Below are 21843 nucleotides of genomic sequence, written 5' to 3'. Positions count from 1 at the left end.
TCATCAACTTCACCAACACATTTCACCCTGACCTTAAATTTACCTGGACCATCTCTGACAGCACCCTCCCCTTCCTGGACCTCTCCATCTCCATTAATGACGACCGACTTGACACTGACATTTTTTACAAACCCATCGACTCCCACAGCTACCTGGATTACACCTCTTCCCACCCTACCTCTTGCAAAAATGCCATCCCCTGTTCCCAATTCCTCCGCCTCCGCCGTATCTGCTCCCAGGAGGACCAGTTCCACCACAGAACACACCAGATGGCCTCCTTCTTTAGAGACCGCAATTTCCCTTCCCATGTGGTTAAAGATGGCCTCCAACGCATCTCTTCCACATCCCGCACCTCCGCCCTCAGACCCCACCCCTCCAACCATAACAAGGACAGAACACCCCAGAGCATCAATGTGGACTTCAACAGTTTCCTCATTTCCCCTTCCCCCACCTCACCCTAGTTCTAAACTTCCAGCTCAGTAACTGTCCCCATAACTTATCCGGACTTGTCCTACCTGTCTATCTCCTTTTTCACCTATACACTCCACCCTCTCCTCCCTGACCTATCACCTTCATCCCCTCCCCCACTCACCCATTGTACTCTATGCTACTTTCTCCCCACCCCCACCCTCCTCTAGCTTATCTCTCCACGCTTCAGGATCTCTGCCTCTATTCCTGATGAAGGGCTTTTGCCCGAAACATCGATTTCACTGCTCCTTGGATGCTGCCTGGACTGCTGTGCTCTTCCAGCACCACTAATCCAGAATTAATCACAGATTGTACAAGCTTTGAGCTTTTCTGTGCAAATTTGTATTGAGTGGCATTCAAGTCCTTACTAAAATAGTGCTAATTACTTGAAAGGAAAATATGTAGTCTTCTCATGTTTCCCCAAAGACTCACTCAAAACCATTCTTTTATAAAAAACATTGACCTGTATTTTGATGAATGCTTGAGGCAGTGGCAGCCCCAGGATACCCTGCCTGAATGGTTATTATTTATGTGCGCGTCTCGACAGTGAATATTAAAAGATTATTTTATTATAGAAGAAGAATCAGAGAAAAGCAAACAGGAACCTCAGAACTGAACCACTCTACAATGTCCTATAGTCCCACTGGCCTCGAGTACCATCTGTTATAAACCTCCGTAAATGAAATTTTCAGTCGTGTCAGTCAGTTTGTGAAGTCAATGTCAATGGGTTTTACTCATCAGTTGGCTGTCTGCTGGAACAACTTTCCTATTAGGAAAAGGATTACCTAGTTTTTCTAATTATAATTGCTTCATGCCTGTTTCTTTGTAGTGAGTTCGATGAAAATAGAGTTGTGAGCCAAACTTCATCATTAAGAAGGGGAGCAAGAGTCAGGAAATTTTCTGGTTTGGTGTATCAGCCTTGGAACAAAGTGGCCACAGGACAGGTTCTTCATTGCCAGGGAATGGGTGCCAGCTGTTGTAAAGGTAGCTAAAGCTGGAATTACTTCAGAGGCAGATACACTCAGCCAAGAATACATCATATCAGAATTGAATGAGAGACCAGATAACCACTGGTCTCTTGAATCATCTGAACCCCCTGCTTGATTGACAGTTCCAGCAATCTGAGATCTGCTATCAATGGACAATATTTATTTACACAATGTTATAACTGGATATCAATGAATAAACATTATTCACAACAACAACCTGCACACCGAAGCTTAGTTTGGGTTTTGCTAGGGCCACTCAGCTCCTGACCTTGGTACAGTCCAGAAAATAAGCAAAAGAGCAGCTACAAGTTGCTGAGGTAAAGTAAATATAATTTCTCATGAATCAAGATAACATTCAATCAAGCATGGCATCAAGTAGACCATACAAAATTGGAGTCAATGGGAAATAAAGGGAAAATTCTTCTCACCAAATGAATCATCACTGGCATAAAGCAAGATGGTTGCGGTTTTTGGAAGTCAACTATCTCAGCTCTAGGATATCTCTGCTGGAGTTCCTCAGGGTAGTTTCCTTGGCCAGACCATCTTCAGCTGTTTTATCAATGACCTTCCCTCTGTCAGAAAGGTCAGAAGTGGAGATGTTCGCCGATGATTGCACAATGTTCAGCACCATTCGCAACTCCTCAGATACTGAAGCAGTCCATGTCCAAATGGAGTAGTACAAGATTCAGGCTTAATAAGAGGCAAGTAATATTCATGTCGATCATATGAAAGGCAATAAACATCTTCAACAAGAGGGAATCTCGTCATCCCTCTTGACCTTCACTGGCACTAAGATTGCCAAATACCCCTACATTTAACAACAGAGGGCTAATATTGACCAGAACATGATTGGAACAGCCATACACATATTTATGGACACAAGAACAGGTCAGGAGTTTGAAATTCTGAGGCAAGTAACTCCCCTCAGGATTGTCTAAAGCCATCTTCAATACACACATCAAGAGTGTGACGGGATATTTCCTTCTTGTCTGGATGAGTTCAGTTCCAACACCATCCACGATAAAACAGCTCAACTGATTGGCCACCATCATCAACAAACACTCCTCCATCATTGCTGTACAGTGGCAGCAGTGTGTACCATCTGCAAGGTGCATTACAACAACTCATCAAGGTTTCCTTGACAGCATCTTCAGAATGTTGGACCTCAACCATCTAGAAGGGCAAGGGCAGCATATGCATGGGAACACCACCGTCTGCAATTTTCCGTCCAAGCCACACACCACCCTAACCTGGAATTCTCTCTCACTGATTCTGCATGATGACTGAGTTGAAATCCTGGAACTTCCTTCTGAACAGCACAGTAGCTTTACTCACTTCTCCTGGACTGCAGCAGATAAATAAGGCAGGTCTTCACTAACCTCCTAGGGATTGGCAATGAATGTGGGTCGAGCCAGTAATGTACAGACACTGAACAAATAAAATAACATTACAGTATTTAGTGGGTGAATAGACATGGAAGTGCCACAGGGGGAACTTCTGGCAAGAGGTGGCTTGGGTAACCATGGGTGGTGTGGATTGGGAGGTTTGGCCTGGCAGGGGTGCAGGAATAGATAGGTGGAGCTCCATGGCTTGACTTGGAAGGCACAAGGAGGACCTTTTAAACTTTTAAAAATTGGAAACATTGAAAATAAAGCTTGGAATACCAAAATCTGAACCGGTGGGCCATTTTTAAAGGGTTTATAAGTCAGACCCACTCAGAAAAAAATTGGGCCTATATGTATTTGTGTATATGTTCCTTAAATAGTCACTTGCATTTAGTGTGGTGGATGATTATGGTATTTTCCAAGATGACCACTCCTGGTACTTTATGGTCTTTTCCACCTCTTTCAGGATGCGGTACAGGGTTCGGGTTGCATGAGGTAGCTTGTTGCCACAATCCTCTTTTATCTTTGTTTTGTGTTGAGCCTGATTAGTGGGAAAGAATAGACCACAGTACAGTATTTACAAAAAAGATACTGTTCTTAGATAACAAGAAGGTTGGATGCATGATGCAATAACAACAACACTTGATCACACAAAAAAACAGGACCTTTAGGAGCTAGTACAGATACATCTGCTCCTCCTATAAGTTAGAGTATAATACCTGTCTCCATCCGCAGACTGATTGTGTTATTTGTAGAGTGGGTGGAGTCAAGGTATCGTGGATATTAACCTTGGCACAATCATTACTTTATAAAACAATGGTTTGGGATGTGGAATCTCCCAGAAATCTCAGTGTATGCCTAACTTTTTTAACTTCTGTATTTCATTTAAATATCCTGAGTTGGTGTGATGAGGGTCATGAGTTTTGGAACTCCCTTCCTGAAAGGGTGGTGAAAGCTGCAATATGACTTGTCAATTTTTATACTTTGTGTCCCAACCAATGAAGACAAGCCGGCCACATGCTTGTTTTTTACCTTTATGGATATTGACAGAGAATGTTTCGCACCCTTGCTACGCTCAGTGCTTCCTCCAAATGGTGTTCGACTGATGAACTGATTTATGATATGAATATCGAAGGAGTGAATGCTGAAGGGAGGTGGAGCAAACTAGCTATATCATTGTGGTACGGGAAGTCATTCAAGAGGTGGGTGGGGAGGAAAGATAAATGTAGTTGAAATCAGGGTGGTACATTGTTCTCTGTGGCAAGGATTGAGAGTCTTAAAGGCTGTGTTGCCTGCTTGGTGCCTGAGTTCAGGATTTCTCATCCGGACTGCAGAAGAACTTGGAGTGGGAGGGGAAAGATCCAGTTGTCATTGTCCAAATAGGTACCAACTAGGGGTATAAAGAGGAAAAAGGTTCTGTGGATATATCAGCAGCTGTGGGCTAAATAAAAAGCAGTACCAAGTAGGTAATAATCTCTGGATTACTACACAAGCCATGGCCTAATTGACATCAGGTCAACAAGATTAAAGAGGTAAGCACGTGGTTCAAAGATTGGTGTGGAAAAACAAGACCAACTTCATAGAACATCATATTCCCCTGTGGAAGGAGGGAACTGTTCTGATGGGACAGGCTCCACCTGAATCATATAACTAGGGCTTTAAACTAAATAGTGGCGTGAGGATTGGGATCAGTTACATGGAAAATTATGGAAAGTGTCAGAGAGGTTAAGGTTTCCAGAACAAGTAATAGAACAGACAGTATGGATAGGGTCAGGAATCTACCTTCAAGTACAGCAGACAAGGTAACGACTGTGAGAAGGTGGGGTGGGGCATTCAATGTAGTACTGAGATTGTCATATTTAAAGGTGCACAGAATGTAAACAAAATAAGCTTGGTGTGCAAATTAAAATTAGCGGGTACAATGTTATGGGTATCACAGAGATATGGCTGCAAGGGGATCAAGCGTTAGAACTAAATATTGAAGGATACACGTCCTGTCAAAAGGACAGGCGTAGGGTAAGATGGAGTGGGTTTTGCCTTTTTAGCCAGAAATGAAATTAAATTGATATAGGGTCGGAAGGCATAGTGTGGGTAAAGTTGAGGAACCACAAAGGAGAAAATACTGTGAAGAGGGTTGTGTTCAGGCCTCCTAGCTGTCATCTGAATGTGGGAAAGAAAATAAATCAGAAAATAGAAAAGGCATGTAAGAAAGGCACCATTACAATAATCATGGGGGGATTTTAAAATGCAGGTGGACAGGGAAAATCAGGTTGGGAGTGGAGCTCAAAAAATAGAATTTGTGGAATGTCTATGACATGATATTTTGGAGCAGCTTGTGGTCGAGCCCACATTCAGGAAAAGGCAATTCTGAGTTTGGTGATGTGTAATGAGACAGACCTGATTTGGGAGCTGAAGATAAAGGAACCCCTGGGGGCAGTGGCTATAATGTGATAGAATTCATCCTGCAGTTTGAGAGGGAGAAGCTGGAATTAGATATCTACACAGGATTAGGAACAGCACAGGCTTGGTGGGCCATGGGCCTGTTCCTGTGTTGTGTTGCATTGCATTGCATAACATGATTAAAATTGAGTAAAGGTAACTGCAAAGACATTAGGAAGGAACTGACCAGAGTTAATTGAAAAAGGAGTCCAGCAGTAAAGACAGTAGAGCAGCAATGGCAGGCGTTTGAGGGTAATTTGGGATGCACAGCAGAAATTCAGCCTAAGGAAGAAGCAACATACCAAGGGGAAGATGAGGCAACAATGTCAGCAATGGAACTCAGGGACAGCATAAAAGCAAAAGAAAAAGCATACAATACGATAAAGATTGGTCGGGCGTTAGAGGATCCGGAAGCCTTTAAAACCAGCAGAGTATAACTAACAAAGCAATAAGAGGGGAGAAGATGAATTATGAGGGTAAGCTAGCTGGTAATACAAAAGGAGTTGCAAGAGTTATTTTTTAGATATCTAAAAGGCAAGAGAAAGGCAAGAGTGGACTTTGAGGAAGAAGCTGGCAAATGAGGCTGGAGAAGTAATAATAGGGAACAAAGAAATGGCAGAAGAACTGAATACGCGCTTCACAATTTTCAGGGTGGAAGACACCAACAGCATACCAGTACTTCAAAAGAGTAAGGAGGCAGGGTGACTGTGGAAGTCATCACTGAGGAGAAGGTGCTGGGGAAGCTGAAAGGATTGAAGGTGGATAAATCACCCAGACTTGGTGGACTACACCTTAGAGTTCTGAAGGAAATAGCTCTGGAGTTTGTGGAGGAAGTGCTGGTGATCTTTCAGAAATCACTGGAATCAGGGAGGGTCTCAGAAGACTGAAAAATGGCTAATGTAACACCCTTATTTTAGAAAGAAGGAAGCAAAAGGCAGGAAACTAAAGGTCATTTAGTCTGACCTTAGTCATTGGTAAGATTTTAGAGTCCATTATGAAGGATGAGCTTGTGGAGTATTTGGAAATGCATGGTAGAATAGGGCTGGGTCAGCAAGGTTTCATCAAGGAGATATCATGTCTGAAGAAGCATAGAGGCTGCAGAAGGACTTAAACAGGCTAGGAGAGTGGGCAAAGAAGTGGCAAATGGAATAGAATGTGGGAAAATGTGAGGTGATGAACTTTGGTAGGAGGAATAGAGGTATGGATTATTTTCTAAATGGGAAAAGGCTTTGGAAATCTGAAGCATAAAGGGACTTGGAAGTCCTGTTTTGTAACCCTTGATCCTCGTACCAATCAATAACCTGTCTTAAATATCTCTGTATTATTAACTACCTCTGACTTAAATACTCACATTGACACAGCCCTCTGTGTCTTAAGGTTAATATGCAGGTTCAGTTGACAGCTAGTAAGGCAAATGGAACGGTAGCATTTATTTCTAGAGGGCAAGAAAACAAGAACAGAGATGTACTGCTGAAGCCATACAAGGCTCTGGTCAGAAGTCATTTGGAACATTGTAGCATTTTTGGGCCCTGTATCGAAGAAAGAATTTGCCAGCATTGGAAGGGGCATGACGAAGTTTACAAGGATGATCCCAGGGATAAGGGACTTCTCATATGCGGATTGGTTGAGGACGCTGGGTCTGAGTTCAATGGAATTTAGAAGGATGGGGGTGGGGGAGGTGAATCTGATTGAAACTTATGGACTACTTGAGAAGGCTGGATAGAGTGGACATGGAGAAGATGTTTCCACTAGTCTCAGAGACTAGAACCTGAGTGCAGAGCCTCAAAGTGAAGGGAAGATCCTTTGAAACTGAGATGAGGAGGAATTTCTTCATCAGAAAGTAGTTAGTCAGTGATGCAAAGGGCTGTGTCAATGCAAGTATTTAAAACAGAGGTATTTAATAATACAGAGATATTTAAGACAGGTTATTGATTGGTACGAGGATCAAGGGTTACAGGGAGAAGGCAGGAGAATGGGGTTGAGAAACATAACAACCATGATTGAATAATGGAGCAAACTGGATGGCTTGAATGCCCTAATTCTGCTCCTGTATCATATGGTCTATGATCTGATGGTTAAAAGGAAACAGCTAAGAATGAATCACATCACTAGATTAGTCCCTAGTGACATAGCCCTGCAAGGGGAGGAGAGTTGTCTACCCTGTGTCCCAGCCAGGCAAACTCTCTGTAAACTGTATGAGCTTTGTCTTCCCAGGGACAGTGTCTCAATGCCCCTTGCTAAAAGAGAGCAAGTCTATTGCTTTACTCAGAGACAGTGGGCCTACCCAATCTCTAATATCTCTAAATCTTCTCCCTGAGTCTGCTCTGAAAGATAAGACCTTGAGATCTTGATCTATTGGGCTGAGGAGTGGCAGATGGAGTTTAATATGTACAAATGCAAGGAATTGCATTTTGGTGAAACAAACAAGGGCAGGACTTATACAATTGATAGGCAGGTGGTGTTGTATAACAGAGAGACCTAAGGGATCACATACATAATTCTTTGAAATTTGCATCACAGGTAGATAGGGTGGTTAAGAAGATGTTTAGGACACTTGTCTTCATTGCACAGACCTTTCAGTATAGGAGTTGGTATGTCATGTTGAGGTTATACATGACATTGGTGAGGCCTGGAGTACTGTGTGCAGTTCTGGTTACCCTGTTACAAGAAAAATATTATTAAACTGGAGATGGTTCAAAAAAGATTTACCAACATGTTGCTGGGAATGGAGGGTTTGAGTTATAAAAATAGGCTGGATAGGGTGGGATTTTTTACAGTGAAGCATAAGAGGTTGAATGGTGACTTTATCGAGGTTTATAAAATCATACGGGGCATGGATAAGGTGAATAACAAAGATCTCTTCCCTGTGGTAGCAGAGTTCAAAAGGTGAAAGGAGAAACATTTAAGAAAGACATGAGGCAACCTTTTTACACAGAGAGTGGTCAGTGTGTGGCCAGAAGAATGCAGGTACAGTTACAATTTTTAAAAAAACTGGATAAGGGCATGAATAGGAAAGGTTTGGAGGGCTATGGGCCAAGCGCAGGCAGGTGGGACAAGTTTAGTTTGGGAATATGGTTGGCGTGGGCTAGTTGGACTGAAGAGTCTGGTTCCATGTTGTATGACTCTGACTCTATAACCTAGATCAGGGAAGCAGGTGGAGGGTTTATGTCTGATCCCTTCCACCAAGTTCACCTACAATTTGGTTTCCTCCCAAATTTCATAATCATAGAAATTATCCCTGCGTTCTTGGTAGAATGACCTGGCTGGAAATCAACTCTGAATAACCCCAAAGGCTCTAGACGGAAGGAACACCAGTATAAATACTGAGCAGTCATTGAACCTGAAGGAGGCTGATCTAAAGCCTATCCAAGTGAATAGGGTGGAAAGAGCACCGAGAGGGAATAATCAGAGCAGAAGAGGACCCAACTAGTGAAAGGCACTTGACTTGGATCCCAGGGAAATAAAGGTTGTCATCAGAACGAACTACTTCAGCAAGGTTTTACAATGGTGCAGAAATCTGAACAAGTCTCAATGACCCTGCAAATCAGTATGATAAACTGGATCTAAACCACAGAAATTCAAAGGGCTGATCTTCAAGTTGAAGGATCAAAAGACAGCCAGGGTACTAGAGCAAAGCTAGCAGAGAATGAGGGATGTGCAACCAAGGGATGGCCAGCTGAATCCTTCTTTCCAGTATTAACCGGGGACTCTAGTAAGTTCCCTCAACCAGGCAGATAAACCTTAATGGGAAAAGCCCAGATCCTCACTGTCTAAGCAAGACGTCTGATGAACCGGAACTTTCTCCCACATAGACAAGATGATCGTGAGGGATGCTAACCTTATGGAAAGCCAGAGATCCATTCAACAAGAGCTGGGCATTCACTTGAAGGCAGTACTGTTCCAATAGATTTAGGGGTAGGTTATGAATAACACCCTTCACCGAAGTTACAGGTCAAGGGAAGTGAACTCTCTTGAGTTTTGACCACCTGAACAATGGACACCAGTCCCATCTGAGGATAATTAACTATGAGTGAAACACAGAATCCTCTGAGACACTGGTCTATCACCCATGTCAGCCTGGGGAGAAAGCAGGATTAGGCTATTGAGTTGGACAATTAGCCATGATCGTGATGAATGGCAGAGCAGGGCCAAATGGCCTCCTCCTGCTCCTATCTTCTATGTTTCTGTGTTTCTATGACTCTTGTATATCAACTTCCAATGGACAGTAGCAACTTACTTATCTTCACAGACTCCTGGAACTAATACATAATTCCCTCCTCACCAACGCACCAATCCACACAAGGCAGAAGTAAACCTGATCAAAGAACCTGACACTAGGTTATATCAAATAACTGTGTGAATGTGGCCACTGAGTGTGAATAGAAGAATGCATGAATACTGCTTCCTTTTATTTTATTAGAAAACACATAAAACAAAAGAATTCATTCTTTTCTCCCCTGGTTGAAGGAATGCAATGCTGAAAGGACAGATAAGAGAAAGATCTTAAATTGTTTTGTTAAAATTGACACCATCTTGCCTAAATTAAATCGCACTTTTGTTGGACTTCAAAATGGCAATTATTGAATGCAGAATGAGCAAGCTCTAGAGATTTCCAGCAATTACCAAAACACAAGGAAACTTATCACCCTGTTACTTTTGATTTTAAATAATTTTGAACTATTCTTTCCCTTTTTTCTCTTGGGTGCATTGTATATGAGTGTAAGCATGAAGCTTTCCCCAGGTTTGATATAAACCCGAGTTTGTTTTAACCTTAAAGGATTTGCTGTGGGTTCTTTTACTTTGGGCTTCACAACACTGCCACCTATTTAGAAAAGGGGAGAGGAAATAATAAAACAAAAGTTTTAGAAACTATCTGTTACAGGGCAGGGGAGGAGAATGTTAAAAAAAAGCATTCAATTCACTTTGCCCTCTTGTCCATTACAACACTGAATAGACTGTGCAGAACAACAAACTATCTTGAGGGGTCCTTACTCTCAATGTGCTATGAAAGATTGCTCATACTTCTTCTCACACATGAATTCCACACACAGGTCATTGTATTTTGGGCGAATCCATTCCCCCCTAAATCAGCCCTGCTGCAGCACAGTGACATTTTCATTTCACAGTTTGTCACTAAAGTTCAGGACCAAGCTGTTGGTGGCAGTCTTCCTGTGTCTATTTTGACACAAGTTATGCTGACAGAGGTGGGACAATGGGGATGGTGCAGGAACCCTCACCTTTCGTCTTAATCAACTGTTTGCACTACTCTTTTTAGATGGTAAGATTTAAAATCTGTACTTTACTGCCCACTTTTGCAAATAGGAAATATCTACTGTACTTTGTTATCCACAGGCATGCCATCTGCGGAACAACCTCGATTATTCAAACATCAATTATCCGAATTTCGGGTTATCCAAACAAGAACTCAAGGTCCTGTAAAAACACTATCCATTATCCAAACAATCCATCATCCGAACTCTCAGTGATCCAAACAAAATACTCCCCACCCGTCCCATTTGGATAACCGAGGTTGCTCTGTATACATAAAACAGGTTTTTTAAAAACATTGATTCACAGGATGTGGGTATCAGTGGGCAGGCCAGCAGTTATTGCCCATTCTGAGTGGCCAAAGGACAGTTAAGAGTCAACCACATTGCTGAGTCTGGAGTTGCATGTAAGCCAGACCAGTTTCCTTTCCTAAAGGACATTAGTGAACTAGATGGGTTTTGCCCCCAACAATGGCTTTTCAGTTATTATTAGAATCCAACTTTTTAAATTAAATTCAAAATTCACTATCTATATGGTGAGATTTTAACATTACCTCAGTCTCTGGATTAATTGTCTAGTGATAATACCACTAGGTCATCACCTCGCCTTTACAAGTGGAAAATAATATGAACAGAGATAATTCGCTTGCATGAATCAAAAGTTGACAATAAATTATTTTTAAAAAAATAAGACTGTGCCCTTTTCAGCAAAATTGGGCATCCCTAGTTTTTTGTAGATGGTAATTGTGGGCTGCCATATTGAAAGGCTGCCATGAATTGTATTGATTGAGTAGCTTGAGACAAGAGTCAGCTCTGTTGTTATGGGGTAAAAACAATGACTGCAGATGCTGGAAACCAGATTCTGGATTAGTGGTGCTGGAAGAACACAGCAGTTCAGGCAGCATCCAAGGAGCTTCGAAATCGATGTTTCAGGCAAAAGCCCTTCATCAGGATTCCCGATGAAGGGCTTTTGCCCGAAATGTCGATTTCGAAGCTCTGTTATGGGACTGTAGTCACACTTAAGACACAGCAGTTGAAGAGAAAAGATTTCCTTACCTAAAAGAAAGAAGTGACCAAATTGAATTTTTATGACAATATAGTTACTCTTTTGCTGGCATTGACTTTTTAATTCAGATTTCCAAACAGCTATATTGAGATTTTAAGGTCACATTGTTTGGATTATCAGCGGTATTACCATAACATTATCAGGCCTCTCTGTACAGCACACTCTCTCCAAGCTCTCTGCAGTATGACTGAGTAAGCTTAAAAGAGAGGTGAAAGTTTGTATCAGAGCTTGAAGGTAATGGTATAACGGAATGTAAGAACAATTCAGAATTGAAATCCATTTGTCTACAAGTTAGTCATCTTGAAATTCATAAAGGATCTGAGGATCTGGTAGCAGTAGTGGAAGCATCTAAATATTAGCATGGCTGAGACTTACAGAGTGCAGAGCAGAGGCTAACTCATCATCAATTCTTCATTCATTTCAACTTCAATGAAGTTGTACGGCCTCAATACAGCTATATAATAATGACATCACAGCCATTAGGTTCTCCAAACTGCCCATCAGGATATTTATTTGGAAGACAGACATTCCAAAGTTGCTGAGTTGCTTATGGTTATTGTAGCTTTGATATTAAATGAATGAACCCACAGTAAGCATTGTCAACACTTGGTTGTCTGAATGGGATGAAATTATTTTTGTGACTGCTTTTTGAATGGCTAATATTTTTTTTTCTCCATTGCCTGCATTTATCCTGCAATTGCACATTGACACAATGGGCTTTGACAACATTCCAACAATAAGCAATGAAGACCTATGATCCAGAACTGCTGCACCCTTAGCCAAGCTGTTCAAGTACAATTACAACACTGGCATCTACATGACAATGCAAATAATTTCCCAGGTATGTCCTGTAAAGGAAAAGAGGATAAATGCAACTCAGCCAACTACCACTCCATCAGTTGACATTTAATGATCAGTTAAGGGTCATGAACAATGTTATCAAGCAGCACTTGCTTAATGTTTTTATTTTAAAATCACTTGCTAAGAGATAATATGACATACCTCTGGAGCAGGTGGAATTTGAATCTAGGCATTCTGGCCTAGAGATAGGGACACTACTACTATTACAGCCACAATTCAAACACAGATAAAAGAGCCGAGTTCCAGAGGGGAGGGAAAAGTGATTATCCTTGATATCAATGCTTCAAGAAGCCTTAGCAAAACTGAAATCAATGGGAATCGGGGGAAAGCTCTCTGCTGGCTGGGTCATACCTGGTACAAAGGAAGACAGTTGTTGTTGTTGGAGGTCAGTCATCTCAGCATCAGAACATCTCTACAGGAGTTCCTCAGGGGTGTCCTTGGTCCAGTCACCTTCAGCTACTTCATCAATGATCTTGCCTCCAACATAAGATTAGAAGTGGGAATACTCGCCAACGATTCCAAAACGTTCCACACCATTTGAGACTCCTCAGGTCCTGAAACAATCCAGGTTCAAATCTAACACAACAAGAACAATATCCAGGCTTACATGGAAAAGTGGCAAATAACATTCACACCAAGCAAGTACTAAGCAATTACTATCTTCAACAAGACAGAATATAATCAGTGTATCTTGACATTCAATGGCAATGTCATCGCTGAATCCCCGACTATCAATATTATGGGGGTTACATTAATGAGAAACTGAACTGGACTAGCTATGAAGATAGTATGACAACAAGAGCAATTTAGAGATGAAGGATCTTACTGTGAGTAATTCACCCCTGACTGCTCAAAGCCTGTCCACCATTTAAAAGGCACAAGTCAGGAATGTGACGGTATATTCCCCACTTGCCTGGATGGGTGCAGCTCCAACAAAGCTCAATGCCATTCAGGACAAAACAGCTCATGTGACTGCACCACATCCATGCCCTCCACCATCAAAGTACAGCTGCAGCAGTGTTTAACATTCTACAAGATGCAATGCAACAACTCAGCCAGGCTCCTTCGACAACACCTTCCAAATCTGAGGCCTCGTGCATTGCAAAACACAAAGGGAGCAGATACATGGAACACCACCACCTGGAACTTTCCCTCTAATCCACTCACCGTCCTGGCTTAGAAATATATTGCTGTTCCTTCATTATTGCTGGGTCAAAATTCTGAAGAGCTCCCTCCTGAGCAGCATTGTGGGTGTCCCCAAACTAAATTGATTGTAATGGTTCAAATCGGCAGCTCACCACTACCTTCTCAAGGGCAACTGGGGATGGGCAATAAATGTTCCCTTGATATCCCATGAATGAATGAAAACAAACCGCATAACTTTGAGCAAATCCTTAATTTGCCATGAATCATCCTCTATTACAGTACAGATATAAACTCAGTGAATGGCAATTGTAAAATGTTTGTGTTCAGATATCTTAAAATCCTGGGCAGGCTTTTACAGCAGGCTTCAGTAACTTGACATGAAGAGCAAATGGGAGTCCCGAGCCAGTGTCTGCTGGCAGTGAGACTGGCTGCACAATATTTCCAGAAGTGACCTTTTAATTGGACAACACATTTGCCATCACATTGATGCAGACACCCCTCTTTAAAATATCGGCCTGTTGACTACTCAGTTTAAACAGGGCAGGTTGCATCCATCGAGCTAGCAGGCCCTACACATGACAGGGATTGCTCTGCCACCACTTGTGACACCGTGCTAGTATCCCTACCCTTGGTGCGGGAGGCAGAGGTTCAAGTCCTACCTGCTCCAGAGGTGTATAATAACATCTCTGAATGGGTTAATTAGAAAAGTTAATTAAATAAAGAAAATAAAATACCAGTGGACTCTCTGAATCGCTCATAATTGGAGTCCTAATTAGGTACGCTAACTGCCCTTTTCTTCAGTAGGAAATTGATCCATTTTCCAGCCTGTTCCTGGGAATTTTCCTATGTGCCAGTCTGGGTTGGGGCATTTCCCAACTATGATCCCTCTTGCTTTTCTCGCCTAGTTACTAGCCTTCACATCATTGCTATAGGACCAAGATAATGATGCCCACCAACACTGGGATAATCGTCACCAATTCAAATTGAAATCTGTGTACCCTAATCTCTGCCAGAATGTGTGTAAGTGTTATATCAAAATCATTCCAAATGAAAGATAATCAAATTCCATGCCAAAGGCAAGTTCAGTAACAATTTTGTAACCAAAGTAAAAAGATATATTCAGAACTGGAAGTACAAATTGTGCTTTTTAAAAGAAGCTAAGGTGATCCATCTATTCAGAACCAGAGAAGCAATCATGCAACATTTTGACATTTGTAGTCATTGGTTGTACATTTCAATTTTTGAGATACAAATCTGACAAAAGCAAATTATTCAACTTAAAAATTGACCATTGTGGCAAATTCTTAAGAAAAGATTCATTTTTACCACAATATCACTTTTCATAAACTATTAAGAGATAAAGAGAAAACCACGTTATGACTGTCAAGATTACATTAACGTTGCATCTGTTGTTACCATTACTGTACAGATGGATTTCCTACCTTGTATTCACATCGTCAGCAGGACTGGCTATTTCAATCTCTGTAACATTCCTTATTGGGCAGGAGCCAGCAAACACCTTGGCAGGGACCCTTTAAAATGTTGCTTCTTATGTAGCTTGTTGTAATACTCTGTTTTATAATGCTCCTGTGAAGTAATTTGAGATGTTTAATTATGCTGAAGTCTCTTTATAAATATACGATATTATTGTTGTTGATAATCTAGTACAGGCTGGTGGGGGACCACATCAAGCAGTGCCCAATGCATGTTTGACTTTCTGTTATACAGTGTTGGTTGCCAAGGTTTCTGGCCAACAGCCCATGCTCATAAATGTAAGCTATAATCTCCTGGAGTCTGCTTTTATTTAGCTTTTGGCAAAAGTGTCAAAGGGAATTGAACGGAAAGGATAATTTGATGGTTAGTTCCATTTTGTCATATATTGACTGAAGTTAAAATTGCTTCTCGTTGCTTTGGTACTTTACAGTGCCATCAAATTGTTTGGAGGTAGAAATTAGATCTTGTTTAATGGGTATAAGTTATACTTTGTAAAATATTAGTTCATGATCAGTCAGTAGAAAATTATTCAATTAGTTCTACAAACTGATATCTTGCTACCTACTATTGAGTTAGCAAGCATAGCACAACACAGTAAGAATGTTTCTCAGTCTTTGAGTGCAAATGATAATGTTTGACTCTCATCAGGGGTAAGCAAAACATAATGAGAATATTGTGTCAGAGGAGTGCACTGGTGAATCAACTGTTAGTACTGGCTATTATGCTAGAATGTACAGTCTCTCATGTTTTCCATTCCTTTTGCCAAATAGCAATTTCTTTTCTAACAACTGGAGATCAAATTCTGTGGGGTTGAGGCTTATTAAATTTCCTGGCCTCTGCTCTATGTTCCCAGTTCCTGGCCCCTTGAGTGGGCTCAAACCTAGAGCAAAGAGCAGGGTTCAGTCAATTTCATGGGTAAACAAAACTCTAAAATTCTGTTCTCAGATAGCGTCAAGAGAAGAGGGCAAAGTAAAGTCTTTAACATATTATTTTAAGGTATTTTTTAAAAAAATATTTAGAATATCTAAAATTTTAACTTGAACAAATTTCCTTTTTTGAGCAAATGTGTTGCAAACTGTTGCTTTAAAATTGTGGTCATGTACATTTAAATAGCAATGTTGAATAATTAAGCCACAGATGGTAAACCCATCAATTCTGGTAGTGTTCAGTTGCATTTTATTGTTGGTGCTGATTTGTTTGCTAGAGTGGAAACATCTGCAGTTCCACAAATCAGGCTGAATGCCAAAATCGCTGTCTTCAGTATGTTTACCTGAACTGGTGCCATACATAGTCAATATTGCTTTTCTACTGCACACAGTAAATTATATATTTCCAATTGTTGTTATAATCTATCTATGATATTTGACATTGATATAAAAGGTTTTAGTCATAAGTAGCCCATTCTTACATATATATGTAGCTATACACTGTTTCAATTTAATTGCCTTGGAACTGATTGTTGTTTTATATTTTAGATTAGTTGCCTATTCAGATTTATCACATACTTTTGACAAATAGGTTTGTTAATGAGGATCAATGGAAACAGCTTTGAGGGTTTTGGACTAAAATATTTTCGATGCTGAAATATTTTTCAAAGCACTTTATGAACTTGTAATAAAATAAGTGACATGCAAAATTCATACCAAAAATTAAAGATGAAAAAAAAAGAAAAATCAAACCAAAGATAGAAGAGATAAAATATACGTGCCTTCTATTTGCTCATATTGATGCTAGAGATAATTAAAAATGCATCAATCATCCTGAGGAACTTGTGAAGTTATTTGGATGCTGATCGTTTATAGATGTCAGACTTTGAAGCTTTATGCTGGGGGCTGCAATATTTCAAACATTGGAGATGTTAAAATGATGTGCCTACCGTCCAAAGCTTAACAGTGATATGTGCTAATAAAATAAGTTTGATTTATAAGTACGGTCTCTGATATTCATATTTTTAAATAAGTATTTTGTAATAATTTTCATTGTTTTTATTAATAATTCTGTAATTGCAATTTGTAATATTGTGTAAAAATTATTTAAGAATATATGAAGGTATGGAACGGAAAAAGTGATCTATTGAATTTCCACAATTTTTAGTGTTTGTACACAGCCAATTTTTTTTAGTTCCCATCCCCCTCCACCCCCAGAGAATTGAATTATTGCATGTAAAAATTTCTGACCCTGACGTTATGCAAGTTAACATCTCAAGTTAAATGATGGCAGTGAAATTTCATACAAATTCATGGATTCATAAACTAGTGCCTTACGGTGCAATTTCTGATCAATTGTAAAGTATTTCTCTGACCACTGAGGGTAAATTGGCAAAAACTTCAAGAAGATCAAATCACCAGGAGAGCAAAGATCTTCTAGAACAATCAATTGCAATCCACAGAAGACAATTCTCAAGTCCAAAAGCAAATACTTAAGCAGCCCGATTTCTTCTGCAACAGGTACAGGATATTAAATCTGGTACCGTCAGGATTGAGTCTTTTAAACTAAATTTCAAATACATCGGCTTTGCGTTTGCTAATTAGCTACATAATATTCTTTGGGCAAAATATTCAGCACTGGTAGTGGAAATGGTTTTAGGAGGATTACAAAAAGGCTATATCCACTACCATTGGGATTAGTCCAGTAGCAAACAAGTCTCTCACAAAGAGCATGCATGACAGTCAGACGATGCAGGCAGATAGTCACCTCAAGAAGTGGCGAATGGGAGGGGAGCACAGGGGAGGAGATAGGAGATGCCTGGGTAATTAGTACCTGTTTGAAAGACTAGATATCAGAAATGGCAAGTGGGGGGTGGGGGATGCATTAAGAGTCGCCTTTATGCCCTTGCTTCTGATCCCCATGGTCCCTACTCTGCAAACACTACCCTTATACATTACTTACCTGTGGCCTGGGTTCTCCATGATCTTGGGATTCCAGAGGGTTGTCTTTCCAACAACAGACACAGCCTCGCCAGTGACATTGCTGAATGCAAGAGCTGATGGCCTCCGACTGGCTGGCAGCTTTCTCTCGTTGGACCTATGCCAATAGGGCCTTGTTTTGAGGAGAAGGCTTCCTACTAGCCTTGCTACTATCTGATTAGCATGTGTTTCAGCAGGCCTTTTGTAAAGATAATAAAGTAGGTGAAGAATCAGAAATATTTGGAAATGAACACACTGATTGTATTCTGCCTCCATTTTGAACATTTCAAGTTGATTTGGACCTGCATGTGACAGTTCACCATGTTTTCTTTTCATTCTGCAAGATAAAACCAATAATGTTGCAACAAAGTTCTATCCTATGGTGATGAAAATTGAAACTTCAGAGTTTCAACAAAATTAGTTCTTTTTAAGTCTTCACATTTTGGACGTTTATCAGTAGATTCAGAATGAACAATTAAATCAGTGACACAGCAGTGGGAGTTCAGGTTTTATATCACACCATGGTGGGTTTCTATGAGTGACACATTTATATGCTCTGAATTGTTACATTTTTTAAAAAAGCCCAATCTCACCATTGAGTTAGTGGTGCACAGGAATCACAGCACTCAATTTACTTTCATTTACAGGTGACGTGCATCCGTTGGTATTGTGCAGTTGGATGCAATTTAGAGACAAGCGTATGATAACTAACACACCAGCATGCATCCCCACCTCTTCCCCCTCCACCTCACCCTAGCTAGAAAACCTATGTTGCATCAATTAAGAACTGATAGGTGAGCATGGCCTACCATAGCCTCAATTATTGCCAGAAGCTGCCTTCCAATCCGATGCCAAAACTATAGGGTCCGAACAACCACTGGTCCAATCCGACTCTTTGGGTGATTCCACAGCAAGAAGATAAGTAATTCTTATGTGCTTCTCACAGAGAGGCGTGGGTTTCCTCCGGGTGCTCCGGTTTCCTCCCACAGTCCAAAGATGTGCAGGTCAGGTGAATTGGCCATGCTAAATTGCCCATAGTGTTAGGTAAGGGGTAGATGTAGATGTAGAGGTATGGGAGGGTTACGCTTCGGCGGGGCGGTGTGGACTTGTTGGGCCGAAGGGCCTGTTTCCACACTGTAAGTAATCTAATCTAATCTAATCAGAGCAGGGTTTTCAAGGGGAGCTGGATAATTAAGTGTTGGGGGCAATTGGAGGACCTCCTCAATCAAGCAGACAGGGTTGCCTGCCTTCCCAGTCAGGAGACTAGATGACTTTTGAGACAAGGTAAATAATTTAGGAAGTTTTGAGTTGTGGCCCTTACATGACACTAGTTGACTACTTGAGCACTTTAATTGGGTGGATCAAAAAGGTCATCATGGATCCACTCTCCCAAAACTTAATTACCACCATGTCAAGAATGACATGTTCCACCTCTAGTGGAACAACTTGACCAATTATTGTCATATTTCATTTAGATGAGCTACTATTATCCCATGGAAAGATATGTTAGTGTCTTCAACAGGTGGCCAATCATCATTTAATAGGAGTTCTAACAAAGATATGCCATGGTATTTGGGATTTCTTCCAAAGATGCTTGCTGTTAGGTGTTGACCTCTTTACTCATGTAAGCGTTATTGGTTGTGTGGTTCAACAGTTGTTTTTGACTTTTGCATGTTGTCTGGTAATGTCCCATTTTCTTACAAAAAGTTGCATTGCCATTAGTGGGCGGCACGGCGGCACGGTGGCACAGTGGTTAGCACTGCTGCCTCACAGCGCCTGAGACCCGGGTTCAATTCCCGCCTCAGGCGACTGACTGTGTGGAGTTTGCACGTTCTCCCCGTGTCTGCGTGGGTTTCCTCCGGGTGCTCCGGTTTCCTCCCACAGTCCAAAGATGTGCAGGCCAGGTGAATTGGCCATGCTAAATTGCCCATAGTGTTAGGTAAGGGGTAAATGTAGATGTAGGGGTATGGGTGGGTTACGCTTCGGTGGGGCGGTGTGGACTTGTTGGGCCGAAGGGCCTGTTTCCACACTGTAAGTAATCTAATCTAATCATAAAGCTAGATCCACATCTGGAATAGAAACGTCTAATATGAAAAGATTAAAGAGTTTCTTTTGTGGTCTGTCATGTAGTATGTGATGATACTATGGCTTTAAGAGGTGTATTTTGTTCTGGATTTCTTTGTGAAGAAAGGTTGAGACAGAGTCTGCTCCAAAGCCAAAAAAATTAAACAGTTTGTGAGGCTTTGGGTTTTTTTTTGAAGTTAGAAAAATAATAGTCTAATGGGGTAGGGACAAGCTCCCACAAAACCAAAATATTTAGATGTTTCAATTGCAGTTGCTACTGGGGTCTTGAAGCTGGGAGTGGAAGCTATTTTTTTCTCTCCCTGTTACAACTAAAAGCTGGGGGTTCTCTTCCTGCTGCTAGAATTGCTTATGAGGCAATCTATCTTACAGAATTTGCCTTTGCCAAGTTTATAAACTTCATAAACACTTTGTTTATGAAGTGTTACTACATTGGAACAGTTCTTTTTTAATAGTTAAATAATCTATTATTCTGTTAAGTTTTTTATGACAGTTAAATTATTCTAATTTCTTCTTTATTTTGTTGTCTTTTAACTGTAGTGTATGAATAAAGTGTTTGCTTCAAGGCTGGTAGTTTGACCAATCGAATTGCATCCAGCACACAACCTGGCATTTGCCTTTAAGAAAAGAAAACGTTATTGTCTAGGCTATATTTTTAAATACATTTGAGAGGGTTTGGTCTGGTTCATAACAAATACTTTAGTGTTTTTGTACCTTAGAATGTTAACAATGGCTGATGAGCTTCTTGAGCTAGACTGGCTTTGTGTTCCCATAATTTTCTCATGCTGTTTTGGATATCGGCTTCAACCATTATTTGTATAGCTCTTTCTAATGTACAACCCTCTTTTTATTGTAACAAATCTGAAAGAGATGCATCAGAAATTCCGACAATAATTCTGGCTCAAACTTATTCTGATTGTAAATCACGGTAATCACAAAGTCTGACAATAAACAAAGATTATTAATTCACATCAATCGGTTCTCCATTAAAGGTACACTCTTCTGTTGAATCTTGCTTTCTCCATTATACAATTAATACTTGAAAGAAAATAATTGTCAATAATTCTTACATGATCAAATTTGTCTGTTACTTTGTTGACATTTGTTATTTTAAAATATGATCTGGACGTACTGAAGGAAATGCATTCATTTGATCTTCTGAGTTTCTTCTGCAAACCTGAAATAATCCTATATCTTGTGAATTGTTTATTCCATATAGTCCTGTTCAATTCCATCTCTGAAAGATTTGTGTTGTAACTCTGCAAGGATGTGCAATTTGTTTCTCCATTTACATTATATGAAACATTTAAAAAGTTAAATTATTTGATAGAAAGCTATTGCAGGAATATTCTAGTATTTTGTAATATAACTTATGTTTCCATTCAGTGTTTTAAATTGTTCAAACACTTCAACTGTTTAAAATGTTCAATCTTTTTCATCAGGTTTTGTGAAGATTATAATTTTTTTTTTGATTATCATATAATGAAGATAAATTGCTGATAAAGTTCCATCTTTAAGAGCTTTGTTGCTTTTATAAAGCTTTTTTAAATTTGCTTTTCCTATATTCCATTTAAGAGATATTCCTTAATTTCAGTTAAAGTTGAAAAACTTTTAATATTTCAGGATTATCATCCTACTATTTGTTTTCAGCATTTAAATATCATTGAAATGCTTTAAAATGAGGAAATATGACATTTCATGTTTTCTCCAAAGTTGGAAGAAAGGTTGTTTATTTTGTGT

General features: G+C 40.2%; 1 long non-coding RNA gene across 1 annotated transcript in view; it reads right to left on the bottom strand.

Moving 5' to 3' along the window:
* The window catches only part of LOC140493328 (uncharacterized), a 60210-nt gene extending 44932 nt beyond the window's left edge, over positions 1–15278 (bottom strand). Inside the window, exons 1-2 of the long non-coding RNA XR_011963644.1 lie at positions 15064–15278; positions 12827–13051 (exon numbers count right to left, since the gene is read on the bottom strand). This is a non-coding gene — a long non-coding RNA (uncharacterized lncRNA). The remainder of the gene's footprint in view (positions 1–12826; positions 13052–15063) is intronic.
* Between the last annotated feature and the right edge of the window lie 6565 nt (positions 15279–21843).

This window comes from Chiloscyllium punctatum, chromosome 2 (assembly GCF_047496795.1).
Source record: "Chiloscyllium punctatum isolate Juve2018m chromosome 2, sChiPun1.3, whole genome shotgun sequence".
Classification (NCBI taxonomy): domain Eukaryota; kingdom Metazoa; phylum Chordata; class Chondrichthyes; order Orectolobiformes; family Hemiscylliidae; genus Chiloscyllium; species Chiloscyllium punctatum.
The sequence above is the reverse complement of the archived record's forward strand: the minus strand, read 5'-3'. Positions and strand labels throughout refer to the sequence as shown.